At 37.9% G+C, this 23,578-nt stretch overlaps 1 protein-coding gene across 6 annotated transcripts in view; it reads left to right on the top strand.

The window, feature by feature from the left end:
* PAM (peptidylglycine alpha-amidating monooxygenase) overlaps positions 1-23,578 on the top strand; it is a 289,915-nt gene that overhangs the window by 497 nt on the left and 265,840 nt on the right. For 2 of the 6 annotated variants that reach the window (XM_012721814.1, XM_012721815.1), the window contains exon 1: positions 63-270. The exons of 1 other annotated variant lie outside the window; for it this stretch is intronic. The gene's annotated coding sequence lies outside the window, so the exon portion shown is untranslated. Of the gene's footprint in view, positions 1-62; positions 271-23,578 lie in introns of those variants that run through there. 3 more of the 6 variants (XM_004678351.2, XM_012721813.1, XM_004678352.2) reach the window with 2 other exon arrangements.

A 23,578-nucleotide genomic window follows, 5' to 3' on the forward strand; every position in this document is an offset into this window, starting at 1 on the left:
GTCCCGGCGCCCGAGGTAGCAGTGATTTTCCTCCCGGGCTGCTCGCGTTGCGGGATCCGGCGCCACGGCCAGGGAGGGTCTGAGGGACCGAGCCGTCTTCTCGCGCCCCACACTTCCCAGGGCCCTCCTCCCCACCAGCACCCAGGCCTTGTCAGTTCGTGAGGGGTCACCCTTCCCTCCAGTCCTCCTCACCTTGCACTTCTCCTTGCGACGGAGTGTTCATTTATTCTTCGCCTTTGCCGTCTCCAACTTGGAGGACTCTCCATAACGGTGAGAAAGACTCCCCGGTTACCAGGCCCATCCCTGAGACTAGTTTTGGGGGCAAACTGGGGGTGCCGGGCTGGAGTGGCGACCTGGGGCGCTCGAGTAGCGGAGAGTGCCGGGAAGGGTGGGAATTACCCTGTCCGCTTTCGCGTCCTTGCGGGGCTCGGCTCTCCTTCGTGCCGGGTGGCCGGCCTTCGAGTGTAAGTCGCCCGCGAACGGTGATCCCAGTGGCGGGATGGAAAGTATTCAGCGATGGAGTTAACAGCGGGATCTAAGCCTGGTTTCAGTCACCTTCCCGTTTGCGTGGCCTGGAGATACTCTGGATCCTTTGCGTTCTGTCTGTGAACTGTGCGTGATTCTTCCCACTGCTCGGGATACTTCTGACGCCCATTGATGGGCTTCGGTGTGGTGCTTGATTTTGAGCCCTGGTTTCTGGTCTCGTGAACTGCCTCATGGCCGGCACTGTGTGCTCATCATCTGAGTTCAGGTCCTCCAACTGACTTGTAGTTCTGTCTCTCTAGGTGATTTGACCTGTAGCTTTGTTGGGATGAAAGACTCGAGTTTGTGGATGTGGTCATTAGTGTTCACAGTTGAAATCGTCTCTTTCCCACTGAAGTGCAAAGCTATAAATTTCACTTACATCTTTCGATGGTCATAGAAATTCAAATTGCGCTTGGTCCCTTTTGGGAAAGAAGAACTTTTGTTTGCAGATGTTTTTCAATCTTTTTCAGTTTCTACTCCCTCATAGGTGCGGATTTAGATTTGCTGCTAATTTTAATAATTCAGGAAATAGCTGTCATTCTAGTAAAATAAATTCAGACATTTAGCTCAAAGGACATGTACCCTATTGTTTGTAAATTTTCAGTTTATAATCACAATTTACAGTCACAATAGCTAGCACACTTCAATTGATTTATGAAAACAAGTACGTGATCAAAGAATGTCAGCTTCAGAGTTGATATTAAATAGCTAAATCCTGTTATTCATGAATACCTGACTTAATAGACATGTCATGAGTTTCTGTATTGTGCAATGTCTAGTGCTCTGTGCTTCAAAAAATAGAAAACATAGAATACATTCCTTGTCTTAAAGTGGCTCCCAAAATTAACAAAGTATTTTTATTTCATATTTTTACACCACCAGCAAGTATATTCTAATCACTACTTATGGCAAGTAGAATGCTTGTTAAGAATATTTTATCAAAAGGCCACTAAGATCGTTATTTGGTGAATCTACTGAATAGATTGGAACAAATAACATCTTTTGCTAAACCATTGTTTCCTGAAATAATTTCAGGAATCTCTACTTCATCAAATGGGAGACATTCTTGAAAATAAAATGAATTCTGTATTTTTAGAGTGAAAGCTCAAAAAAGAATGCCTACCTGTATGATGTGGTAATCAAATGTTAAAAGCTATAGAAATTTCATTTCTAATTTAGTCAGTAAGCTAACTTATGGTACACATACAAAATTTTTTCCTGACAACTTCTTGAGAAAGGAAATTATGCTGTCTAGGAAAAAAAACATGGGGGTTGAATATAATGTTTTGAATAGCTAGAAACTTGACTACTTTAAAAATCAAGTAGACCCCGAATTGACAGGAAATTTCACTTAAAAAGTTACAAGATTGTTAATGAGAGTTTTTTTAAAAAACTATTTTAAAGGAATGATAGACAAGAATTCTATTCAGAAAAGATGACCAGAGTTTTTTCCTTCCATATTAGGTGATATTTGTTGTGTCTCAGTGGCCTCCCTTATTTCTCTTCATGCTCCTAGGAAGAATTCATTCATCTGCTGGGCTTTCTTAGCCACCACTGTGGCTAAGATTCAACTCACACTCTAAGGCCAAGCAGTCTGAGGTACAGCCTGAGGGATGTGGGGATGTGAAGTTGACTTTACACTTGGCCTTTTTGGCTCAATATCTCTGTTTTCTTATTTGTGAAATGAGATTAAAGATCTTGTCACTGCCCTGGAAACTGTGATTTGGCATAATAGTCATTACTACTAAGCCAGAAAGCTTCTTGTCTGTATAAGAAATTTCTTCACCTCTTTAACACCTTGACTCAATAAAAGCAAATTGTTAAACCACATACCAATAGCTTAAAAGAAGGGCACTGAGTAAAGTTGGTGGTGTGTCAGGTCTACTGGGATAAGGTTTGTCTTCTTTATCACCTACAATTTACTGTACTGAAGTAGAGAATAAGGCTTCATCCTGCCCAAGGTTGAATATTTAGTAAAAGAAATAGAGTTTATAATTCCTATTGCCTCCTAATTAGCTATATGGTTTCTCCCATTCCTGTATCATTCAGGATCCATTAAAAATTTCATATTGATAAATAGTGTATGATTAGGAATTTTAACTTTGTGTTCTGATAAACCTGGATTTAAGTGCTGTCTAGGCATTTACATAATTGATTTGTGTAAATTACTTAACAACAAACATTCCCTAATTTCTCATCTTCAGTGGGAATAATGGCAGTCTCTAGCTCAAAGGACTGTAGTAAGGATTAAATGCTCTAATCCATGTTAAGTACTTTGCAGATGGCCTGTTATTGAGTACAAACACTACTCCAATAATTATTTCATTTTCTTGGGTTTGGAGGAGGACATTTCAAAAGTTCAAATTAAAAAAAGAAAGAAATACTTAAAAATGTAAACACACACCCCTTTAAATATTTTGAATTAGCTGTTCCTCAGCTAATTTACTTAAGTCAACAAGTATTTACAAAGTATTTGTTATGCCTTTTCCTAGACACTGGCATGACAGTCATGGCTACCCTTTTATGACCTAAAATTCTGGGAAGAGAAGGAAATAGACATTTTTCATTATTTTGACTTGTGCCATGATGGGGTAATGCAGAGAACCACAGAAGACAGACAACATAGAAGGGTGAGGGGCCTGGGTGTAGGTGGGTGACATAGAATGGACCACTTCATCCTAATTGAGGTTCATGGTAGACAGGGAAAAATCCCATGAATATACCAACGCTAAGGAATGAGCAATAGTAGCTGAAGAAGTTGAAGGATTGAAAAAGGTTCCAAGGGGATTAGAGAATGACACATTAGCGTGAAGTCAGGTAGTTAATATGAGCATAAGAGTGAGCAGTGTGGCTGCCTGGAGACAGCTAGACTTAAAGGGGAGCAGTAGAGACTCAGCTCCAGTCAAGTGTTGATAGGTTGGGATGCAGATCAAGTATTACCAGATGACATGATTCTTTGAAGAGAAGCTTAAAGTTCTTATTTTATAGATGTGGAATCTCTCCAAATGTGAGGTGGTGCAAATGTTTTTTAAACAACTGTTATGGTGCAAACCAGATACATTTGTAGTTGGAATTCAACCCATGGACCACTCCTTTATGAGCTGTGCACTTAAGGAAATGAGTTTAGTGTGGTGGAAGGAATGCTGAAGGGAAGAAGGTAAAGGGAAGTGTCCAGGTAGGGATCCAGTCACATCATTCAGGGCCTGTGGAATCTGCTAAGGAGGGTTGGTTTTAATCTTAAGAGCAGTGGATGATGTTAAAGACTGAAACAAGAGGGACATAGATGAGATGAGATTTGTGTTTACAAGGTATCTTCAGGCTATTGTATGGAAATGACTGTTCAGAGGCTGTAGTGGAAACTGGGTCATCATTTAGAAAGCTTTTGTAATAGACTTTCATAGCAATAGGTAAATATTACTAGAAATAAATATACAACTAAGAAGAAGAACGATGGGTGGATTTCAGAGGTATGTAGGATGCTTTCACTATTGGAAGCTAAGTCTCCATTAATCACTCAAATTCTGTCTGTCTAGTGAGCAGAGACAATGACTGTTCCTATTCCAGGCAGCCCGTTAAATGGCATTTATATAACACTCAGCCTTAGAAGATAGAGGTTGTCAGTCTTCTCTTGTGGAGCAAACAGGTAGGCTTGTTATCTAGTCTAAAAGATCCAGTCCCTGATCTCAGGGTTCCCCTTCTGTAATGCAATTCACTGAGGTTTACAGGTATTACCTGTTTTCTTTGCATCATACTGTGGGCATTGGGTTTCAGGAAATGGGCACACTGCTACTCTTGCTCCTATTATCCATGCTCTGGATACTCCTGCTACTGCTACTTCTGTGAGTAATGTGGTCCTTTGTCTCTGACTTCAGAATCTCTTCTCCCAGCATGTATGAAACTGACATGCTTATTTGTTAGCTTTTAGGTCAGGAAAATCTCAGATCCTTTGCAATTCTTTAACAACACTAACTGTTGGGTACTGACCCCAATCACGGGTTGTTGGGGAGCATAATAGGAAGGGTCTTAAGGTGGGAGAGGCATTGGTGAGCAGAGATTCCTAAAAGGGGGAGAAAAGGGGAGTGGGCGCAAGGAAGACAGGGGAATCGGAGTTGGGTGCAAGTCTTCCTGTTCTGCTGTCAGCAGAAGTTTATTTTGTACATTTCAAGCAAGCAGTGAGATAACATTAGCATATGAATTGGGCTAAGATCACAGTCATCTTTTTTTCTGAGAAGTTTGTGGTTGTATTGACCTTCAGCTGAGATATATAACATTTATTATTCTTAAAATTGATCTATTAAAATTAAGATAGGTACATAAATTCATAAAATTTAAGGCTAACATTATATTTATCACAGTGATGATTGTCTAAAATAAAGTCCCTTTAAGTCTTAAATGCTACTTAATGAACTTCATCGTCATTGAGACATCTTAGAGAGTGAAGTCAAGTCGAGGGCTGGGTTGGAGATGTGAAAGAGAATAAAGTGAGGTCCCAGGCCAAGGTGAGGTTGTGAAAGAGGGTAACAAGGATTAGGGTAGAGAAGTTCTCTGATAGATAAATCACTAAGGGAGATAGTAAGATTCCTCATTTAGAGACTAAGCAATAAAAGCTTAAGTAAGAGAGTAGAGTGATAAGATTTGGGTTCTAGTCCTGGGCAGTAAAAGAACTTTAGTTATTTTTTAACATGTTCTAGTGATGCCTTGTCTTACAATCTTGTTTTTGTTATAATTGCTTTTATTAATCAGCCTGTCATAATATTATTTTTGCTTTCAAGAAGAATTTCCTGTCTTGGGGCAGCACTTGCTCACCTGAGCCAGGTAGTATCTTATGAGGCTAAGGCTAAATATTGCAAGAATATTTTGATATTACAAAACAGGGAGGTCATAACATAAGTTAGTGTGGAAATTCTGATTTTTCAGAGCATTTCCCCCTCCGTCTGGAATTTGTCTGTCAACAGAAGTTGCATATAGCTTGTGTCAACTAACTATGTTGTACATATAAATGTAAGTATAAGTTGGTTAAAATAAAAATAAATGAAGTAAAATAGTCACATTATGAGTACTTGATGGGCATATGTTGCTAGTGACTACTACAGTGGATAGAATAGATATTCAATATTTCTATCACTACAAAAAGTTCTACTGGACATTGTTAGTTCAAAACTCCAGATTTTTTTGTGTTTTGGATTGAGTAGAGTTGGTAGAAATTGCCCATTTTGACAGCATAAAAATAATATTTGCTTTTGCTTTACGTTCATAGGAATTCTTTGCACAAAAGGAAACATTTCAGTTTGGGTAATCTTTATATTTAGTTTTGGCTTGTTGGGGGGAAAAGGTAGAAAATTACCTATAACATTAATGTGGAGACTGGGCATATTGGGGCCATGTGACAGTAGAAATTCTACACATATATAGCATTCCTCACAATTGTGAGTGACTCTGAGGTTAGGCTTACTGCCCAAGGAACTCAAACTTTTGAACATTGTCTTCAGCTGTGCTTATCATGAAAGGACAAGACTCGTACATTAGCAGCAAGTTTCTGAAACACAGCCAGCCCACCAGCACCCAGGCAATGCATGTTGCAACCCAGCTGTGCTGCCTGAACTCATACAGGAATAAGAATCTCATGGCTCTTGTTCAGGAGTTTAAAAAGATGGGTCCAAGAAAAGAGGGAATCACATAAAAAAAAAAAAAGGAGTTCTTTAAAATAACACTTAATTTTTTAAAAAGATTTACTTATTATGCCTACAAGAGCTGGTGTACAGGCCAGAGAAGCAGGGTATGAGAGGATTCACCAGAGACAGAATGGGGAGCAGAACAGGCAGATCTACTGAAATACACTGCTGCAGAGAGCAGCAGGCAAGACAGGAAAGGTCTGCTGTGCCCTGTGGGTTAGCTCCATGACCCAGGTTGGAACTCTTGCTGCAGTGGCTACCAGTAGCTTAATAGTGCTGAGATTTAACCCCTTGCACCACTAGAGAGGTCTCCTAAAATGTAACTTTAGATGAGACAACAGAGGCAGGGAAAATAGAAATAATTAAAGCAATGGCTCCACCTCCCTATCAGATGGGGAAAGCTCATTTTCAAGAGGGTATGGGCCACAAATACTGGGGAGTGAAAGCACAACCTTCTTGCTGTTGTTCTGTAGGCTTAGCCCACCGTAACTGCAGCCACACAGGGTAATTTTTAGACCTGCATTAACTGATAGCTATTTAATTAAAGCATAAGCAAGAAAAAAAAAAAAGATAGCAGTGGAAATGTTAAAAATGTAAGGAGGTCTTTATGAAAGAATCATACTACTGCTAGTTCAGGACCAATGAGTCCTTTAGGAGCCTAACCCTAAGGGGTATACACTTTGAGTGGGATAACTAGACTCTAGTTATGAAAGATCTTTTTTTTTGTAAGGATTTATTTATGCATACAGAACTGGGGTACAGTCCAGAAGTGCAGGGGCGGTGAGAGGATTCACCAGAAATAGTGTGGGGAGCAGAATGGCAGTTAGTTGAGGTACACTGCTGAAAGGAGCAGTGGGCAAGACAGCAGAGGTCTGCTGTGCCATGTGGGTCACCTCCGGGCAGGGATTGAGCTCATGCGGAAGTGGCTTAAAGCTTCTCAGTGCTGTGCTTTAACCCACTGTGCCACCAGGGAGGGCCCTGTTATGAAAGATATTCCTAATAAATGTTTCCCAATTAAACTCCCCAAATTACACATCCTCTTTTGAGTAAACACCCAGACAAAATAGGGTTGACTCAAAGTGGGCCTCTGAGGCCCAAAAGCTATCCACAAGTCAAAGGTACCTTATGGAGGAAACATAGCAAGAAAGGGGAAAGGCAGTTTCGAGACAAAAGCAGCAAAATTAAAGTACAAATCAAGATGACTGCTGCCGTTGTCTCTGCCAAGGACAGCCTTTCCACCTGTCTCTCACCCATGTGTCTTGGCCAGCCCTCCTGCATGTCTCTCCTCCAATTGTCTTCTAGTTCCTCTAAGTCCCTGGGTATGAGACAAAGCCGAGGAACAGGAACAGGAACCCAAGAGCCCACCTGCCTTCTGTGTTGCCTCCTTTCATCTGGCCTCTCAGTTCTACTCCCAGTTCCCATGGCGCCTCTGCTCAGTAAGTTTGGTTCACTGCACACTGAGGCCAGTCCAGGAAGCTACTTTTAAGTGGGGGGCAGGGAAAATGGTGCTTGCTCTTAAAGCTCCGCAGTGCTCCTCCCCTTTTGGAGAACATGCCTCTGCAACATACCATTTGCTGTTTGTGTCTCTGCCCCATCAAAAATTTCAGATATTAAAACTTTTATTTACCTGTGTCAGAAAAACTTCGCTTTAAAGTGCTACTTATTTGCAGTAAAAGGTTACTTTATATGAAGCTTATTTGAATTTTTAAAAATCTGTTGTAGAACACTTTAAAAATTGAATTTAAGTGCTATATATATATAGATACATATATACACATATACACACATGTACACATATATACATATATACACACATATACGTATATATATATGTATACACACACACACATATGTATATGTAGCCCAGAAGCAACTAAGTACATAACCTTTTCAAAGTTCTTTTGAGGAGAACTTATAAAGAGGTATGTTAATTTTGAAGTAACATGCTAATCAGTTGCAAGTAACTAGAAGATTCTGTTGTTTACTGAAAATTTGTGTTATTCATATACTTATTTACACTACCAATTACATCAACAAACCCTTATTTTCACAAATACATCTTAAATTTCAGAAAATTCTGCGAGCACTAAGGTTATGTGCTATTAGACCTGTGGTCAATATAGAGGTTCTTACATATTTTATCTCAGTTCGTGAGATTTTTATTACATTTAACATTTACCACTGTTAAATGTAAACATTTACTTTTACATTGCTGACTTTGCTACTTTGTTACTTTGTTAAATGTTGCCTTTTTTTTTAATGTGGATTTAAAAATGTTTCTGTAAGGGTGGAAAAGCTTGATTTTCATGTCTACATATTACCCCCACCCTTCTACATTGGATAAGGACTGTTTTTTAGTGTGATTTTGCTTTTTCCTTTCTCTTTTGGTTTGCCACAGTTCTTGTCCGTGTTTCAGGCTTGAATTTCTTTATACTTTCACTCTCTTTATAGAAACAGCATGGAATTGGAAATAATTTTCTGTTGTATTTCTGAAGATCAGAGTTTTTGCCAGTTCAGTGCTGTCTTAAACAGGGTGCAGTAAATCGTCTTTGGAAAACTGACTCTAGTTAAAGTGGAGCATGCACTTAAAACTTGTGGTGTGCTCTCTTGGAAACAAACCTGGGAGACTTACTGTTTAATACATGAGTCACTGAGGGGTTCAAATGGAAGAAAATTATATTACATTGTTTTTACTGCACATCAATATTGCACTTGATTTTAAAAGAAAACTGAAATAAGGAAATAAAAATAAGCTCTTTTCACCCCAGAGAATTTGAAATGATATGGATTCCAATGTTAGGTGGTTAAAATAGTAGCAATGAGGGTTAAAATTAAGCTCTGTCCTTTAACCCAAGATTCCCTGTGGTTCCTAGACTTTTTAGTATGTACATTTCCTTGAGTTGCACATGAGTAAGTTTAATCAGGAGCCAAGTGGGTTTCCTCTATTATATGCCATTCCTCCATGGCCCTTGCCTCACTTAGCTATTACTGTATGCCTAATCGACCACAGTGAAATGTCTTTAAAACATTTTCCTGAGAACTAAGGACTTTGTGGAGAAATTTTATCAAGGAAAATGCCAAGGAGAAGGAAAGTTTCTTTGTATAGATAAATGTTTCCAGAGAGACTGATGAGTCAAAGAGTTGTTAATAGGATATGTAAATGTGACCTTTCACCTAGTTACTGCCATTACCTAAGTCATAACTATGTAGTTTTAGCAAATTGTTTGAACTGGTTTTTGTCTAGTTCCTTAATGAAAGTCTCTTGGTCCCATTATTTTCAGACTATAATCAGTGATGCTTTCAAGTTTGTATGGCTTTTGGCTTCACTTCTTCTGTTTTAATAACAGCTCCTCATCATGCCATAGATTTTCACTACTTCTTTGTCTTTAGCTTTATTTCAGTATTTGTAGAAAGTTTTTTTCCCTGTATATTTGACATTGCCTTCTAGCTGTTTCATTCCTAACATACTGCCTTCTCGCACATATTCACCAAATTCGTATTCAATGCTGGCCATATGCCAAGCACTAGTTTTAACCTGAGAGATTTGATAGTGGGCAAAATATTACTGTGCTATCTTCAAGAGAAGAGTTTGAGATAAAGACAATCATTAAAAATAAACCATTAAATCAATAAAAAACACATTTAAATAATTACAAACAGAGGTAAACGCTCTGAACAGATCAATATGGTTTTGTGGGCTCTACTAATACAGGAACCTGAGAAAGTGACACTTGATTGATAACTGAACTGTCCATAGGAGAAATTGAGAAAGAGTGGGAAGAAGAGATGTTTAGATGGCAGGAAGAAGTTAGAGCAGAGACCTTCTTGTAGAAGGTAAGAGTGAAAGCAACCAGCAGGAGAGTGAAGGGCAGAGTGGGTGAGATAGGGCTGGTACCTGGGCTGGGCCCCATCCACATGGAGTCTTCCTACCTCCAGTATTACTGTGATTTTCATCTAAGCAGCTATAGAGTTAAGTATAGGTAGGGTCTGGTGATTCCATGAGATTTGTATTTTGATAAGATCCTATGAGAGGGGATGACTGGGGAGATTGGAGGACCCAAGCGGGAAGCACATTAATGCTTGCTGCATTAATCTAAGTAGAACTCACAGGACGAAGTAGGCTGTGTAGAAATACTGGGAAGTGACAGCAAAGATGGTTACAGATGCTTTGAAAAAGCATCAGTTATGCCTGGAAATGAAATGGGAATTTCTGCTATTCAATGAGTCCCCACTTGATGTCAAACTTTGTTCCAGGTTCTAGGAATATAACTGTGACCAAGATAGAGAGGATCCTGCACTTAGGGAAAAGTAAGTTAGGGAAAGTATGTTAATGGAACTAACAACTAATCAATTTATACATATAGATATAGATAGATATCTTAATTTCTGGTAATAAGTATAATCAAGATAAATGAAGCAGTATAAGGGCATGCCCCCTAAAGTTGGTCAAGAGGGCCCTTCCTGGTGGTGCAATGGGGTAGGATGCAGCGCTGCAAGCTGGCTGCAGCCTTGGTGTGAGTTCGATCTCTGCCCCTGAGGTGACCCTTATGGTACAGTGGACCTTTCCTAACCCGTCCGCTGCTCCTCTCAGCAGTGTACTTCATCCATTTGCCTGTTCTGCTCCCCACTCTATCTCTGGTGAGTCCTGTACCCCAGTTTTGTATGCAGAAATTTTTTTCCTTAGATTTATTTATTTATGCATACAGAGATGGGGCAAGCCAGAGGTACAGGAGCCGTGAGAGGCTTCACCAGAGACAGAGTGGGGAGCAGAACAGGCAAATGGATGAAGTACACTGCTGAGGGGAGCAGTGGGTGAGTTAGGAGAGGTCTGCTGTGCCATGTGGATCACCTCCAGGGCAGGGATTGAACTCATATTGAAGTGGCTTTAGCTTCTTAGTGCTGTGCTTTAACTTGCTAGGCAACCAGGGAGGGCCCGATACATCTTCAAAAAAAAAAGAGAGAGAGAGAGAATAGAACACTTCTTTTAAAAAAAGAAGTTAGTTAGTCAAAAAAGGTTTTTTTGAGGGTTGCCCTAGTGGCCTAAGGGTTAAGTCTCAGCACTGTCACAGGCTCATTTCTGTTGACCACAAGATCAGCGCATTCCTATCTTACTGATTCAGTATAAGAGGGACCTTCCTGAAGAGATGGTATTTTTTTATTATATTTTAAGTTTTTTTTTACATCATTCTTAATTTTGTGTACCTTTTCATCTCAGTTGTAACCCCATGGGCCTCCCACCACCAATTCACCCGTGAGCCATCACCACAGTCCAGTGTACTCTTCCTACCCCCATTTCGATCCCATTCCCCTCCTACTTCCATGGGATTGGAACAGAACCCCTCTACACCTAAGGGATAGCAAGGAACAAGTGTATCTAGAGTTGTAAGAAGGAGGAAAGAAAGGCAAGTGTCTAGGATATATTTCCAGAAGCTGATAGGTTCATTATATCTTCTTTAATAGATTCATTATATATATTTTTTCATGTTCAGTTTTTCATAGTCACACACTGTATCCACTTCAACCCAGGTTCCTTTGCCACTGGAATGTTTTTAATTTCATTACTGGAACAACTTCCTTGATTACATCACATCCTGCTAAAGAACTGACCACGTTTATTCTATCACTTGTGATCCTCTGGTTGTCTGTGTTGAAAGTCCCCCTCCTTATGAAACCATTTCCCATTCCAGTCCTCCCTGTACTTCTCCATTTAACTGTAGGCCTTCTTCCAATGTTTGTTCAGGCCTTCCCTGTAGTTTGCTGTTTTTCTCGTTGGTGTTATATTTGTTCGTTGTGGCACCTGTTTCTTTTCTACTTGTCTATTTCCATTTCTTCCTTCAAGGCTTGATTCATAAGTTATGAATTACTTTTCTATCAGTTTTTTTCTGATTTGTTCCATTTTGCCTGGGTTATGGAGTCCCTCAGCCTCTTCAGGCTGTTTAATGTTATTTTTATCTTTCTTCCTTGAGTCATTTGAAAAGACACTGTGAAAAAAGACCCACCACTGTTCCAAGTGAAAGTATTTATGATTGTAGTCTTTGTTTTCTGGCACTAATACTAACTCTCCCCTGTGTTTATGTGACACTGGCTGAAACATTCAACTCATAGAGCTCAGATAAAGATAATAAGCCTCCCCAGTGTCATTTAAAGTGTGGTTTTGAGAAATAAGTGAAGTAAAACATGAAAAATGTGTTTTCGACAAATTTGAGACACTTGCAGTATTTTAGATGGGCATATTTAATATCAACTAAACTGCAGGTTTCTTACAATAGTTGTACAGCCTGAAGTTAGATATGTGGTGGAGGAAATTCTGTGAGGTTTCTTGAGCATCTACCCATACTACGCAAGCTTAGACAACTCAACCCACAACATAAGTATGTTTCCTCAACCTGCTGCCACAAACTGGGTGACTAAACAGGAATTTATTGTTTCATAGTTCTGGAAGCTCTAAAATAATGTGAGGGTGGTAGGGAGATTCTGTTCCAGTTGTCTCTTAGCTTCTGGTAGTCCTGGGCATTCATTGACTTAGAGATGGCATTTCTGTGTCTCCTCATAGCCTTTCTGCTATCTGAGTTCCTCTTTTCCCATGGACACAGTCATATAGATCCCTTAATGATCAGATCTTCTTTTGATTATCTGCAAAGACTCTAATTAAGGTCACATTCTCAGGTTCTAGAAGTTAAGACTTGAACATCTTTTGGAAGACACAGTTCAACCCATAGCAGCATGATTTATAGTAATAAACACATTGGTATTCACAACCATGGTTCTGTATTACTGGAATGACTCATGGAACAGATAAAGTAGATATGTGGAAGCTAGTTTCCTGTATGATAATAATGCAAAATAAATTAAATGCTTGATCAAAGTTAAAAATTTTTAACAGTCACATATACTTAACTTAGAGTTCTGCAAATGTCATTGATTTCAGACAGGTAAAAATTAGAGCAGAGATGGCCACCTCACCAAAAGAGCAAAAGTAGCTCTCCATTTTTAGCAGTACATTCAGTTACTGTACTGATGCAAATGGAAAAAAAAGTGTAATTCATATGCTTTTTCATATAATCTTTGTGTGGATTTTTTTATGTGAATAATTTCATTATTTCAGTTTGTTGTTTGACATAGCATGCTTTCTTTTCTTTTGATCTTCTGGAAGCTCATATCTGGTCCTCTTAGATTAATCTTCCTCTGCTAAAAACCTGGAAGAGTCAATGGTTTCTATTTTATGATATACCCCAACTTTAGTTGATAAAAACTCACTCTCAATTTAAAAAACTCATTAACACAATTTTTTTCCTCCTTAGTTGGTTTTTTGTTTTTACTTTGTTATGTTTTATTTTGATAGTGCATAGAAGACTTGGTATATTTTGACCTGTTGACCTTGGAGAATACCTAAATGCAGCCCTTGTGGAGTTTTATCCAGATTTGGCATTAATTCATTCCATATTCCCAGTGAGCACATGTTACCCTCATATGACATTTTATTCTGGCATCTGGACAGCCTTTCCTTTAGATTGTTGAGGAAGGTACTTGTAGCTGCCACTGTGGTATTTTCCTGTATACCTGACCGACCAGGTTAAAAATTTAGCCATTTTTTTATTTTCTAACACTGTGGCACATAGATCACATTTGAGAAGTCTAATGTAAGAAGCTATTCAGATTTAGAATAGAAATTGAATACTTGACCTTTACCTACAAAAGTGGCTATTTCTTGGTATAACAGAGGAGTTTTCTTAGCACAGCTCCTATATTCCAATAGCTGTGTGGTGGAGAAGCTTTTTAATTGTAGTACTTTTGTTAATTTGCTTCATTATTGCTGCATCAAGATTTTCACTGAAGAAAAATCGCCATAGGTAGTTTGTTTTTGTAAAAAGACAGTGAATTTCAGATTTCACTTTTATCAGAGAAAGAATTTTTCCATTTGGTATTCAACCAAGTGGATGTAACCTGGAGAAAAACTATATTTATATATCTTAATCTTCCAAACCTAACAGAATATATATATATTTATGTTCTTCTCGCTTCCGTTTTCACACAGCATGGAACCTAACATAATTTTTTCCCAATACTATTACAAGAGTTGTTTGAAAAGGGCAAAATAATGGACAGGATATTCATTTTATTGCTACCTCATCAGCAATTGTTTTTCTTATGTCATCAGTAAAGTATTGACAAATATTCCCCTTCTAAACATAAATATCAGAAAATCAAAATAATGACTGAGGTGATAAACTTAAAAAATGTGTTTAAGAAAGAATACATTGGATAGAAATGTATTCTATAGAAATACATAGAAAATACATAGAAAACTTCATTGACTGAGAGGAGGGGCAGATGGAAAATCTGGGGCTATAGGGCAATACATTTTTTTATATATGTATATAGATTTACAAGAACTAGGGTTTAGGCCAGAGGTGCATGGAGTGAGAGGATTCACCCCAGACAAAGTGGGGAGCACTTTCAGCGAATTGACTGAAATACACTGCTGAGGGGAACAGCTGGTGAGACAGGAGAGATCTATCTCTCTCCTGGCTGGGGGTGGAACACAGGCCACAGTGGCTGGCAATAGCTGGCCATAGCTTGATAGCACTAAGACTTTAACCCCTGTGCCACCAGGGAGGAGGGCAGGGCATTTTAAAATAGTATGTATTTTTCTCCAGTCAGAAGGGACCTTCTTTCTAGCTATTTTTTTTTTAAAGATTTATTTATTTATTCATACAGAACTGGGGTACAGGCCAGAGATGCGGAGGATGAGAGGATTCCCCAGAGACAGAGTGGGGAGCAGAACAGGCAGATCGACGAAGTACACTGCTGAGGGGAGCAGCGGGCGGGTCAGGAGAGGTCTGCCACGCCATGTGGTCCCCTCCGGGGCAGGCGGGAATCGAACTCATGTGGAAGTGGCTTTAGCTTCTTAGTGCAGTGCTTTAACCCGCTGCGCCACCAGGGAGGGCCTCTAGCCATTTTTTAATGTCCTTTTGCTTTATTTGTTTTTACAGTCTTCCATTGTTCCAAGTTAAAATATTTGTATGTGTCTTTTCTCTCTAAGACAAGAACTTCATGCCACACCTGGACCATCTGGTGTTTTGTGTAATCTCAGCATCAAGTGGAGGAATTTGACTCAGGACTGCTTAACTGTCAGGTCTAGGACAGCCATAACTCAATTGATACTAGTTCTTTTTTGGTGATTTCCCTCAGATATAAACATAAAAAATGTATACAAGAAAACTATAGCTTTTTTGAGATGGTTAAACATATGGACATGAGAGTCTGCCTTGGTTTCAAACCACAGATCTGATATTTACTAGCTGTGTTGCTTTAGACCAGACTTACCCTGTCTGTGCCTCAATTTCCTCATCTCTGAAATCAAGTAATCTGGTACTCATTAATGTTAGTTCTTTTGGTAGGTAGGATGTTTCAGAAACACTTGTAAGCATGCTACATACATACTGTTCACATATTTAATTCTTACAACAGCCCAGTGAGAGAGGTTTTGTTATTATTTCCATTTACAAAGAAGGAAAATGACATACACAGATGTTAAAGTAATTTGCCCAATTCAGTGGTAGAAAGTGGCAGGGCCAGGGTTGGAACCTACAGATTTTAGCTTGAGGCCTCTAGGGATACTTGAGATGCTCAGGTAATGCACTGGCGTGGAGTCAGACACGTAGCAAACACTCAGTCCACTGCTGCCAGGACTGCTACTGTGATGGCAACACCGTCAATATTAACATTCTCTGCTCTGATTCATATCTAACTAGTTTAATAATAGCTTAATAATTTAATAATTGTTAAATCAGTTCTCCAAACATTCTATATAGTATCTGAAAAATGGCCCTAATAGGGTCCCTCTTCTTTTTTTTTCCCCAAGGCAACAATAACCTTACTGGTTTATACTTGCTTTGAACCTAATATTTTAGTATGCACCAACAGTAAAGTATTTTGTACAGTGGAATAATTTGAAGGTTGCAACTGTCCAGGGATACAAAAACACAGGATTCTCATTAAGCTTTTTTAGGAGTTAGAAATTCCTAGTCGCCATTTTGTTTCTTACCAAAAATTTAGGCCACATAGCAATTTAAAATATTTATATTTAATGCAATGTATATTGGATTCCAGGGGGCTAGGGTTTAAGGAATGGTGGGAGCCAAATCACCTTTTTTCCATTGCTAAAAATTAAAATTTTGTTATTATAATCATTTAGGTTGCCTTTGAAAATTGAAAATAAACCCATTTGTCAGGTAATGAAATTGAAGGTCTCTGTCATTAGTGCTATATTCTAAACAGGAGAAAAAGAAGAGGAGAAGAAAACCTTATTTACAAAAGCATAACCCCTCTGGGGGTTAATGCTTATCAACTTTGTAATGTTACCCAGCAGTTTTACACCAAGCAAAGCTGGTGGTGATAATGTTCTGGCTCTTTGCTGTAGCCACTGTACACTCAGCCAAGTGACCTAGCCTAAAATTTTCAGCCACAGTAACAAAGACAGGAAAGACTGGGGGAGGGACACTTTGGTATTCCTAGGAGAAGAGGAAATTGATGTTTACACTGCTGTCCAGTAGAATTTTGAAGCCTTTCAAAATAAAGTTGCACTGTGCCCCAGATCTTGCCAATTGTAAAATAGCATTCTGAAAAGTTTATGACCTGAGTGTCTTGGAGTTGCCTTCAAAAACAGACCTGGTCTCTCAGGCCTGTGGCTGGGTTTGAAAGAAGAAATAAATGGTTGTGTGTTCTCATTCTGATAAACTGTGGACATCAGTATCCAAACAGTTGTTCGCATTTATTGTTTACAGCAGAAGAAAACCAGCTTCCTAGTATTTAGGTTTTTGGGTGAACTGTTGGCTCTTATTTCTTATTAGTGACATGATCTTGGGCAAAGGATGGAATTTTTAGTACCTCAGTTTTGTCATCTTAAAAACAGAGAAATACTGGTACGTATTTCATATAGTGTTACTCCTGGAGGGGATCATTCTAAATTTTGTATATATATAAAAGGCATATAAAATGCCTGACACATGCTTCATCAACTGCATAGTACATATTTAGTGTTATTATTATATGCTCTCTCTACCTTGCCCCTTGCACCAAATTTGTAAGTTAGAGCAGAAGGGGAGTACAATTTGCTTTCTTTTCCCTCAAAATTATCGGCTAGGATGTTTATGCAATTCATGAGATACAACCAGCATTCTCAAACTTGTGGAATTTACAGGAAAACATCCTCACTTCCATTTTTACTGAATTGTGTTTGTCATGCTAGTACATAAATATTTTCAAACATGAAGTAAATGACTTAGTTTATGTCACTTATATAGTGATAAAATAAGTTTCCAAATTAAATAGCAACAAAATTGTAAAACCAGCAAAATTCAAGTAATTACATTAGTGTATTTGATAGGTGTGTTATTTTGCTGAGAATTTGGGGTTCATCCATACTCAGGATGAATTTTGTTTAATCTGTATCTAATTGTTGAATTAATGTTATTAATGTATATCATTTGAATACCTTTGATTTCATGTTTTTTAGCCTGAAAAGTTTTCTTAAATAAATGTTAAATGACTTACTAGTTATAACTTCAAAGTGATATTTGACAGTTCGGAATAGATTTCAGGAACATCAGTTTTTATGGGGTGTAACTTGGTAATTTGGAAAAGCTGTTTTTCCTTTGTGGAGTCAATATTTAAGTGTAGACCTCACCCTTGGCCTCACCCTGAGTTAGGGTTTTTGACTTGCTAGGTTCATTCTGCTACAATATTTTTCATATAAAAAATCCTCAACAAACATGAAGTTTTTTTTTTTTGCTTTGTATTGTATGCGATTGCAGTTTACAGTAAGAGAAGAGTCCAGTTCCTCACATATTAGATCTGGAAACAGCACACTTTTCCTAAAGGGCCAGATGGTAAATATTTTAGAATTTGCTGACCACATACAAATTCCACCTTTACAATGTAGAAGCAACTGTAACCAGAAAGTAAAATTTTATTTAAAGACATTTCTGAAATTTCCACTATATATAATTTTCAAATGTCACAGAATATTATTCTAGTTTTAATTTCTTCCAACAATTAAAAAACGAATGAAGATTCACTCTTGCTCGTTGGCTGAGCATAAACAGGCAGCAGGACAACATTTGAGCCTATTTAGTTAAGCCTGCCCTCTGCGACATCTGTAGAGGAACAGGGATCCACTTGCCTTGTATTTATGGTTGCAGTAAAGTGTGCCAGAGAGTGGCCCCCCACTGAGGCTGCCTGGCCTTGGTATGTGATTTGGTTTTCTTATCTGGAAAATAGGGGAATTTGTTCCTTTTTATTTCTAACAGTTGTGGAAGGTGAAATAAGAGACTAGATATAGAATATGAAATGAGTAGTCTAGCTCCAGCTCCTGTTATTCATTTGATTACTGTTGAGGTTGTATAGTTTTTCATGTGCTTGTTGGTCATTTAAATTTTTATTATTTTGTGACTTATTCACATCTATTATTTTTTCTTTATATATTTACATAATACACACACACATTTTATGAAGATCACCTCCTTGTCAGATATTTTGGTCATTTTTTTCCTGTTTGTCTCTGGCTCTCTCTCTCTATATATATATATTTAAAAATATGATCTTTCACTTTTATGTATTTCAATTATTAAAGATAAATTCAATATCGTTCATCATTTTTTTTTTTAAGATTTATTTATTTGTACATACGGAACTGGGGTGCAGGCCAGAGGCTCAGGGGCGGTGAGAGGCTTCACCAGAGACAGAGTGGGGAGCAGAACAGACAGATCGTTGAAGTACACTGCTGAGGGGAGCAGCGGGCGGGTCAGGAGAGGTCTGCCACACCATGTGGTCACCTCCGGGGCAGGCGGGGATCGAACTCATGTGGAAGTGGCTTTAGCTTCTCAGTGCAGTGCTTTAACCTGCTGCGCCACCAGGGAGGGCCCATCATTTTCATTTTTATTGACATAGTCTTGGAGCTCAAAATCCATATTCACCTATAGTTTTTCTTGCTGTGTTATAATTTCACATCTCAGTTTTCTAATTCTAGAATTAAAATTTATGTATACCCTGATACAAATATGTCTACATGTACGTTTTTACATTGGTTTATAAAAATAATCTTTAATTGAATAATTATCTCTTCCCCACTTAGTTAAAATGCCACTTTTAACTAACTCTAGATAATTTGGTTCAGTGGCAATTAACCTGAAACAATATTTTTGAGTTAAGCCTGTCAACATGGCACTATTCTTTGGTCTTCAGTAAACTCTTACCTGTTTATTCACCATTTGAATGTTAATCTAATTTGTGGGTCCATGTCCATTACCTCCCTTTTTTTTCTTTTCAGGTGATCTAATAAAAATGACTTAAAATTTTCTTATTTTGATATTTTTAAACTATCTTTACTGTGTTCTCCTTCCTTTATTTTAAAATTTTATTTGCTTATATATTTAAGACACAAAAGTTTGCTTTAAATGTTTTGGAGGGACACCACACTTATATACCATTAAGACAAACGTTTTTATAGTTCTAAGGTCTTTTCTCTTTTTCTCACATGTCTTGCCTTGGATTCATCTGCAGTGTGTTTCAGCTCTCAAGCTCCTTCCCTTGGATTTTCACAGAGCATTTTTCTCTGGGTGGACCAGGCCCTGGCTTCACTTGAACCCAAGTACCTTTTTCCTTGGCTTCCTTCTCTTTCACAGGTTTCAGGAAGCTATCTCGGCTCTTAAAGTGCTTATCATGCTCAGTATGAACACTAAGTCTCTTGGCAGGAATCTTACCCTTGTTTACTTACAACCAGCTGCATGCTGGGTAACATTATAGACTCTTCCAGTTTTGACATGTTAACATTTTTGGACCATTCCCTTTTCAACAGTGCCCATCCCCTTGATGTCTACAGTTATCAACTGTCTTGGAGACTCACATGTATGTGGTCAAAGGTACAACTCTGTTTTTAAAACATCTAGAGATCATGTGGTGTGTGCCTCTCATCTTTCCCTTTGTATTGTAATTTTGGTGATTTACTAGAAGCAGATAGATCCAGGCAAAATGAAACTTCTTGAGATTTTTGTCCATTTGATTGTATATGTGTGTGTGTGTTGTGTGATGTATAATTGAAATTTGATTCCCTCCCCACTTTTCTCAAAATAATGTACAGAGCAGTCTGTTTCTCAGCTTTCTATCTACTTGTCTATTCTTAATGTATCATGTAGATCTCATTTTTATAGTTTGAAAATAGGTTGTAATGACTAGTAAGTTGTGCTTTCTAATTATCCTTTTCTTTCAATTAGATTTCCTCTCACTTGTTATTCTTGATTATTAACTTTTAACCAAGATAGTATATCAGAATTATATAGGAAGTTTTGGCAAAATATACATAATATGTGCAACTGTTAAGTTAGCATACTGAAAATTCTATACAGCTTTGGGTACTCTGAAAAAAAAAAACTGATGGCTTCTGATTTGTGTCCATATCTAAGAAACAGAGTACAATTATATTAGCTGCATCATACCTTGAGATTTTTAATGGAATTGCATTCAGTTTGTCAATTAATTTTGGGAGAAATATCATCTTTAATTGCTTTTGTGCTAAATATGACTTGTATGTAACTAGCTATGTAAAATAGCTGGTATTTCTTACTGAAGTCCCCTTTCCTTCTGGGCTCTGAATTGTACATTTTTTACTTTTTGTGTCAGGCTGCAATTCCATTATGCTGTAAATGTAGTGTTTGAAGGAAACTTGCATATTTTTTTGTATTGTAAACAACCATTCAGAGTCCTAAGAGTGTGCTCTGCTTTGTTGGTTTCAGCAAGCTGCTGTGCTAACATGGACAAGGGATATGGAACCTCCTCCTTGATTTAGGTTACTCTTTTACTTTTCTCCCCCACCATTTTGATGGTAGTGAAGATCTTGGGATGTAGCCTAAAGAAAGTCTTCTTGAGGGATCCATTGTGTTCAAGAGAAACATCAGTCAGTTACCAGACCTTGTCCATGGGGAAGTCCAGGGTGGCAAAGTCCTCTATCTGGAATATAGTTGATCAGGTCAGCCAAAAGGAAAAGCAATCGTTAGTATTTAGTCCAACACAATAGCAAACAGAATATCAGAAAATCTCAGCCAAAAAAAAAAACAAAAAAAAAAACACAACTTAAAACTTGTTAACTACTTTGGTTAAAAAACAACAACAACAACAACAACATTTATCCAACAACTTGACCCCAGTTCTTTCCAGTAGTAGAGAAAAATATCTGTGTAATTAAATCTATTTCCAATGTATTTTATCTACTTTTGCATAAATCCACAGGAGAGAATAACCAAATAACAGCTTAGTTGGCTTTGTGGGAATACTCCATATGAGATTAAGGTGAGCTCTCAGCATTGGTCTGTGCAGGCTTCATGATCATGGCCACATTCTTACCAGATAACTTGGGATTTCTTTTTTTAAGGCTTCCAAGTGCTTTTTCTTTGATGCTTTCCATTCCTGTCAATGAGGCACACTTTACCAGTTTTTGAAGGTCTCTGGAAATCTGATAGCAAAGTGGTAGGTTCTTTTCTTCAAGGCTCAGCTCAAATTCAACTCCTGAACAAATTTTAATCAAAACCAAGTAGTAAAACATGTTTCCAAAGCTTTAAAGAGACAAATTTCCCTATTGAAATTATGCAAAAATAGATTAGTTGCCATGAGTAATAAAATTATCACCATTTTTTCATACTTCAATATCATCAAAGAAAGAGAAAATGCAAACACAAGTTAGTTTTGCTTAAAGAAATGAAATATTGCTGCAGATCCTGGTCAGCCAAAATGAATTTTTTTTGACTCAAAACAAAACAGATGAAAAACCCCACCACCATTTCAAATAAGACACATCAGAAATCATGTTTCTCTCCAACAGTTCATTCAGTCTTATTTAGAAATTGAGACTCTCAAGTTCCATCAGTTAGCATGAGTTCATGAGTTGAGGTCTTTTTCCAGTTAATTTCTCCAGAAAGAATTAAGCAAATGTCAAGCCAATGACATAGCCAATAACATTTCTGGACAATGGTAATCAAAATTGGTAATTTACATATCAGTCATATAAAGGTTTCATACATATTTTAGATTACCAGTGTTAGTATTTATGTATTTACCAAAGTTAAGTATTTCTTACAAGAGACAGTGCTTTCCCCAGTTCCAATTTACCAGGGAAACACAAAATATCATGTTCTTCCAACATCTTTTTCTATGAGTAAAGGGAGAAACTTTATGGAGTATCTCAGCAACTCTACCACAGTTCCATAAAACTTCCTCTGGTTAATCAAATAAAAAACTACCACATTTTCCCTTAAATTTATTATAGATTTCTGGGAAGCTTAGCCAGAAGTATCACTAAAAGAGAACATTTAATTGCATGCATGGTTCAAAACAACCCATTCAATTTCAAATTAGTTGTCATTAGCCAAAAAATTATTCTGGATCATGCTTCCTGGAAGTACTTTTACTAGTTTCCATTATATTTTTTGAGTTCAAAGTTTTATAGGTGCCATGTGTACCAATTTTATATCCTCTAGATGCGAGGACAATTTGAAACAAAGGGGAAGATATGCAACATATAGACACAGTACCCTTCATTTTCATTTTTACCCATGTGGAATTTCTGATACAACTTCAGTTCTGTTGATAGGCTCAGAAAAAATCGAGGTCAAGCTCTTTCCATGAAAAAGAAGTCAAACTACCAAAAATTGTGGAGTGTTGTCAGCCAAAGTAGTCACATGGCTCAAATTGTTATCTTGCATACCAAAGACTTTGGAAACTGTGGGTTCCTATGAGCTGACTGTTCATGGGCAAATGACTTATTAGCTATCTGCAAATCACAACAGAGCATTCCTGCCTCACTACCTATGGAGTGTCATGAGGCAGGCCTGGGGATGCCTAGGCCACCATTGACCTGATTATGTAACTATCTCCATGGCGGTCTCAGGATAACTGCATGTGATACTTGTTGACACAAATGTCTCTTGACGCATGGTCACAATGCCCCCTTTTTTCTTGTAAACTTTCCAGTTCTCTTTCCCTCCAGACCTCATTCCTTTTGTTGCATGATCCGCTTTTACTAGCCTTTATGCTTTCAATAAATGCACAAGAACTTCTGCTCAAGTAGCAAAGGCTTGCCTGTCTCACAACTGTTGTGTCCCTCATTGCGTTCTCACTGCCAAGTGGCAACAAATTTCCTATCACAACAGAAAACAAGGAGTTCAATTGGAGTCATTACAAAGGAGTGTCATTTCTGGTTTTTTTTTTTTTTTTTTTTTTTTTTTTTTTTTTTTTTTGCTTAAGGGTTTTCAGTGTTCAAGCTTTCACATTAGAAGTCAGTCCTGGGGAATTCTGCACAGAAGCTGAAAGAGAAAATCAAATTAACTTTC

This window comes from Condylura cristata, unplaced genomic scaffold (genome assembly GCF_000260355.1).
Source record: "Condylura cristata isolate star-nosed mole 26May11 unplaced genomic scaffold, ConCri1.0 scaffold00007, whole genome shotgun sequence".
NCBI classification, from domain to species: Eukaryota; Metazoa; Chordata; class Mammalia; order Eulipotyphla; family Talpidae; genus Condylura; species Condylura cristata.